At 38.1% G+C, this 6,382-nt stretch overlaps 1 non-coding gene across 1 annotated transcript; it reads left to right on the top strand.

The window, feature by feature from the left end:
* The first annotated feature begins 256 nt into the window (after nucleotides 1-256).
* On the top strand, nucleotides 257-329 carry TRNAD-AUC (transfer RNA aspartic acid (anticodon AUC)). Its single transcript has one exon. It is a non-coding gene; the product is annotated as a tRNA-Asp (tRNA).
* The last annotated feature ends 6,053 nt before the right edge of the window (nucleotides 330-6,382 follow it).

Genomic DNA, 6,382 nt, shown 5'->3' with positions numbered 1-6,382 from the left:
AAAGCCCATCCTGCTGGACCGTTGCGGCTCTGAGGCCCTATGGCCAAAGCCCCAGCACGATGCCAGACCTGGCAGGGGCCTGCTGAGTGATTTTCTTCCTGTCTCTACTCATCAACTTTTCCCAAACCTACTTGACCAATAGAATTACCTGACATGCTGAAACAAAGCACAGATCCCTGAGACCTGCCCTAGACCTGCTGAATCTGAACCCAGAGACAAGTTTCCTTGGAACCTGTATTAAAAAAAAAAAAGAAATTCCCTGGTGGTCCAGTGGTTAGGACTCCGTGCTATCACTGCCGAGGGCCCAGGTTCAATCCCTGGTTGGGGAATTAAGGTCCTGCAAGCGGGGCAGCACAGCCAAAAAAAAAAAAAAAAAAATTTAATAAAAATAAATAATTAAATTTAAAAAGTCAGTGTTATGGTATAAAAATTGGTAAGGGGATTGTTTTTTTAAAAAAAGAAAAAAGAAAACAACTTCCACATGATTTTTTTCTTTATGCATAATAGTACCTCTTAATCCCCACCCTTATGTTGCCCCCTTCCCCCATCCCTCTCCCCACTGGTAAGCACTAGTTTTTTTTTCTTTTTTAATTTTTGAATTTTATTTTATTTATTTTTTTATACATCAGGTTCTTATCAATTTTATACCCATCAGTGCATACATGTCAATCCCAATCGCCCAATTCAGCACACCACCATCCCCAGCCCCGCCGCGGTTTCCCCCACTTGGTGCCCATATGTTTGTTCTCTACATCGGTGTCTCAACTTCTGTCCTGCAAACCGGTTCATCTGTACCATTTTTCTAGATTCCACATACATGTGTTAATATACGATATTTGTTTTTTTCTTTCTGACTTACTTCACTCTGTATGACAGTCTCTAGATCCATCCACGTCTCAAAAAATGACTCAATTTCATTCCTTTTTATGACTGAGTAATATTCCATTGTATATATGTACCACATCTTCTTTATCCATTCGTCTGTCAATGGGTGTTTAGGTTGCTTTCGTGACCTGCCTATTGTAAATAGTGCTGCAATGAACATTGGGGTGCATGTGTCATTTTCAATTATGGTTTTCTCTGGGTATATGCCCAGGAGTGGGATTGCTGGATCATATGGTAAGTCTATTTTTACTTTTTTAAGGAACCTCCATACTGTTCTCCATAGTGGCTGCATCAATTTACATTCCCACCAACAGTGCAAGAGGGTTCCCTTTTCTCCACACCCTCTCCAGCATTTGCTGTTTCTAGATTTTCTGATGATGCCCATTCTAACTGGTGTGAGGTGATACCTCACTGTAGTTTTGATTTGCATTTCTCTAATATTGAGTGATGTAGAGCAGCTTTTCATTTGCTTCTTGACCATCTGTATGTCTTCTTTGGAGAAATGTCTATTTAGGTCTTCTGCCCATTTTTGGATTGGGTTGTTTGTTTCTTTAATATTGAGCTGCTTGAGCTGTTTATATATTTTGGAGATTAATCCTTTGTCTGTTGATTCGTTTGCAAATATTTTCTCCCATTCTGAGGGTTGTCTTTTCGTCTTGTTTATGGTTTCCTTTGCTGTGCAAAAGCTTTTAAGTTTCATTAGGTCCCATTTGTTTATTTTTAGTTTTATTTCCATTACTCTAGAAGGTAGGTCAAAAAAGATCTTGCTGTGATTTGTGTCAAAGAGTGTTCTTCCTATGTTTTCCTCTAAGAGTTTTGTAGTGTCTGGTCTTACATTTAGGTCTCTAATCCATTCTGAGTTTATTTTTGTGTATGGTGTTAGGGAGTGTTCTAATTTCATTCTTTTACATGGAGCTGTCCAGTTTACCCAGTACCACTTATTGAAGAGACTGTCTTTTCTCCATTGTATATCCTTGCCTCCTTTGTCATAGATTAGTTGACCATAAGTACGAGGGTTTATCTCTGGGCTTTCTATCTTGTTCCATTGATCTATGTTTCTGTTTTTGTGCCAGTACCATATTCTCTTGATTACTGTAGCTTTGTAGTATAGTCTGAAGTCAGGGAGTCTGATTCCTCCAGCTCCGTTTTTTTCCCTCAAGACTGCTTCAGCTATGCAGGGTCTTTTGTGTCTCCATACAAATGTTAAGATTTTTTGTTCTAGTTCCGTAAAAAATGCCATTGGTAATTTGATAGGGATTGCATTGAATTTTGTAGATTGCTTTGGGTAGTATAGTCATTTTAACAATGTTGATTCTTCAAATCCAAGAACATGGTATGTCTCTCCATCTGTTGGTATCATCTTTAATTTCTTTCATCAGTGTCTTATAGTTTTCTGCATACAGGTCTTTTGTCTCCCTAGGTAGGTTTATTCCTAGGTATTTTGTTCTTTTTGTTGCAATGGTAAATCGGAGTGTTTCCTTAATTTCTCTTTCAGATTTTTCATCATTAGTGTATAGGAATGCAAGAGATTTCTGTGCATTAATTTTGTGTCCTGCAACTTTACCAAATTCATTGATTAGATCTAGTAGTTTTCCGGTGGCCTTTTTAGGATTTTCTATGTATAGTATCATGTCATCTGCAAACAGTGACAGTTTTACTTCTTCTTTTCCAATTTGTATTCTTTTTATTTCTTTTTATTCTCTGATTGCTGTGGCTAGGACTTCCAAAACTATGTTGAATAATGGTGGTGAGAGTGGACATCCTTGTCTTGTTCCTGATCTTAGAGGAAATGCTTTCAGCTTTTCACCATTGAGAATGATGTTTGCTGTGGGTTTGTCGTGTATGGCCTTTATTATGTTGAGGTAGGTTCCCTCTATGCCCACTTTCTGGAGAGCTTTTATCATAAATTGGTGTTGAATTTTGTCAAAAGCTTCTTCTGCATCTCTTGAGACAATCATATGGTTTTTATTCTTCAATTTGTTAATATGGTGGATCATATTGATTGATTTGCGTATATTGAAGAATCCTTGCATCCCTGGGATAAATCCCACTTGATCTTGGTGTATGATCCTTTTAATGTGTTGCTGGATTCTGTTTGCTAGTATTTTTTTGAGGATTTTTGCATCTATATTCATCAGTGATATTGGTCTGTAATTTTCTTTTTTGTAGTATCTTTGTCTGGTGTTGGTATCAGGGTGATGGTGGCCTCATAGAATGAGTTTGGGAGTATTCCTTCCTCTGAAAGTATTTGGAAGAGTTTGAGAATGATGGGTGTTAGCTCTTCTCTAAATGTTTGATAGAATTCACCTGTGAAGCCATCTGGTCCTGGACATTTGTTTGTTGAAAGATGTTTAATCACAGTTTCAATTTTATTACTTGTGATTGGTCTGTTCATATTTTCTATTTCCTCCTGTTTCAGTCTTGGAAGGTTATACCTTTCTAAGAATTTGTCCATTTCTTCCAGGTTGTCCATTTTATTGGCAGAGAGTTGCTTGTAGTAGTCTCTTAGGATGCTTTGTATTTCTGCGGTGTCCGTTGTAACTTCTCCTTTTTCATTTCTAATTTTATTGATTTGAGTCCTCTCCCTCTTTTTCTTGATGAGTCTGGCTAATGGTTTATCAATTTTGTTTATCTTCTCAAAGAACCAGCTTTTAGTTTTATTGATCTTTGCTATTGTTTTCTTTGTTTCTATTTCATTTATTTCTGCTCTGATCTTTATGATTTCTTTCCTTCTGCTAACTTTGGGTTTTGTTTGTTCTTCTTTCTCTAGTTCCTTTAGGTGTAAGGTTAGATTGTTTATTTGAGATTTTTCTTGTTTCTTGAGGTAGGCTTGTATAGCTATAAACTTCCTTCTAAGAACTTCTTTTGCTGCATCCCATAGGTTTTGGATCATCATGTTTTCATTGTCATTTGTCTCTAGGTATTTTTTGATTTCCTCTTTGATTTCTTCAGTGATCTCTTGGTTATTTAGTAACGTATTGTTTAGCCTCCATGTGTTTGTGTTTTTTATGTTTTTTTCCCTGTAATTCATTTCTAATCTCATAGCGTTGTGGTCAGAAGAGATGCTTGACATGATTTCAATTTTCTTAAATTTATTGAGGCTTGATTTGTGACCCAAGGTGTGATCTATCCTGGAGAACGTTCCGTGCGCACTTGAGAGGAAAGTGTAATCTGCTGGTTTTGGATGGAATGTCCTATAAATATCAACTAAATCTATCTGGTCTATGGTGTCATTTAAAGCTTCTGTTTCCTTATTTATTTTCATTTTGGATGATCTGTCCATTGGTGTAAGTGAGGTGTTAAAGTCCCCCACTATTATTGTGTTACTGTCGATTTCCTCTTTTATAGCTGTTAGCAGTTGCCTTATGTATTGAGGTGCTCCTATGTTGGGTGCATATATATTTATAATTGTTATATCTTCTTCTTGTATTGATCCCTTAATCATTATGTAGTGTCCTTCTTTGTCTCTTGTAACATTCTTTATTTTAAAGCCTATTTTATCTGATTGAGTATTGCTACTCCAGCTTTCTTTTTGATTTCCATTTGCATGGAATATCTTTTTCCATGCCCTCACTTTCAGTCTGTATGTGTCCCTAGGTCTGAAGTGGGTCTCCTGTAGACAGCATATATATGGGTCTTGTTTTTGTATCCATTCAGCAAGCCTGTGTATTTTGGTTGGAGCATTTAATTCACTCACGTTTAAGGTAATGATCGATATGTATGCTCCTATGACCATTTTCTTAATTGTTTTGGGTTTGTTTTTGTAGGTCCTTTTCTTCTCTTATGTTTTCCACTTAGAGAAGTTCCTTTACCATTTGTTGTAGAGCTGATTTGGTGGTGCTGAATTCTCTTAGCTTTTGCTTGTCTGTAAAGCTTTTGATTTCTCCATTGAATCTGAATGAGATCCTTGCTGAATAGAGTAATCTTGGTTGTAGGTTCTTCCCTTTCATCACTTTAAGTATATCATGCCACTCCCTTCTGGCTTGTAGAGTTTCTGCTGAGAAATCAGCTGTTAACCTTATGGGAGTTCCCTTGTATGTTATTTGACGTTTTTCCCTTGCTGCTTTCAATAATTTTTCTTCTTTAATTTTTGCCAATTTGATTACTATGCGTCTCAGCGTGTTTCCCCTTGGGTTTATCCTGTATGGGACTCGCTGCGCTTCCTGGACTTGGGTGGCTACTTCCTTTCCCATGTTAGGGAAGTTTTCAACTATAATCTCTTCAAATATTTTCTCGGTCCCTTTCTCTCTCTCTTCTCCTTCTGGGACCCCTATAATGCAAATGTTGTTGCATTTAATGTTGTCCCAGAGGTCTCTTAGGCTGTCTTCATTTCTTTTCATTCTTTTTTCTTTATTCTGTTCCGCAGCAGTGAATTCCACCATTCTGTCTTCCAGGTCACTTATCCGTTCTTCTGCCTCAGTTATTCTGCTATTGATTCCTTCTAGTGTAGTTTTCATTTCAGTTATTGTATTGTTCATGTCTGTTTGTTTGTTGTTTAATTCTTCTAGATCTTTGTTAAACATTTCTTGCATCTTCTCAATCTTTGCCTCCATTCTTTTTCCGAGGTCCTGGATCATCTTCACTATCATTATTCTGACTTCTTTTCCTGGAAGGTTGCCTATCTCCACTTCATTTAGTTGTTTTTATGGGGTTTTATCTTGTTCCTTCATCTGGTACATAGCCCTCTGCCTTTTCATCTTGTGTATCTTTCTGTGATTGTGGTTTTTGTTCCACAGGCTGCAGGATTGTAGTTCTTTTTGCTTCTGCTCTCCACATGATTCTTATAACAAGGTACATTTGGGAGTTGGTGGACCAGTCCTGTCTGCACATTAGAATCACTTGGAGAATTTTTGAAAAAAATCTCAATGCCAAACCCCATTCTAGACCGATTGACTCTCAGTCTTGGGGGTGAGCCCCAGCCAGGCACCAGGACTTTTCATAAGCTCCCAGGTGATCCCAAGGGGCAGCCAGAATGGAGAACCCCGGCTCTAAGCCAGTGCTGTCCAAAAGAACTTTCTGAAATATTGGAAGGGTCCTCTCTCTGCACTGTCCAATTGATAAGTCCTTACCACATGTGATAATTAAGAACTTGAAATATGGCTAGTGTAGCTGAAGAACAGAAATATTAATTTTGTTTAATTTTAAATGATATCCATTTAAATTTGAATAGTCACACATGGCTAGTGGCTACCTTATTACACATGCAGCTTTAGACCTGGGTGTGCACACCTCCCCCTCTGAGTAAGAGGCAGGAGCTGAGGAATGAAAATAATAAGGGTCCTCCCCACTTCCTAAAAGGAGCAGGGGTCCTCTCTGAGACATTTCCTTGGAAATCAAAATGTTTTCATGGGATCCAAGACAATAATTGGTCCCAGGGGTCTGTTCCGTTGGGTAAATTTCCCACCTGGTCCCTTTCTTGGCTCCACTGGAGAAGGAAAACAGCCAACTCCAGGCTTCCAAGGAGAGCCTTGAAGTCGCAGGAAAAGCCAGGGGGTGG

This window comes from Lipotes vexillifer, unplaced genomic scaffold, assembly GCF_000442215.2.
Source record: "Lipotes vexillifer unplaced genomic scaffold, Lipotes_vexillifer_v1.1 scaffold977, whole genome shotgun sequence".
In the NCBI taxonomy this organism is placed as follows: domain Eukaryota; kingdom Metazoa; phylum Chordata; class Mammalia; order Artiodactyla; family Lipotidae; genus Lipotes; species Lipotes vexillifer.
The sequence above is the reverse complement of the archived record's forward strand: the minus strand, read 5'-3'. Positions and strand labels throughout refer to the sequence as shown.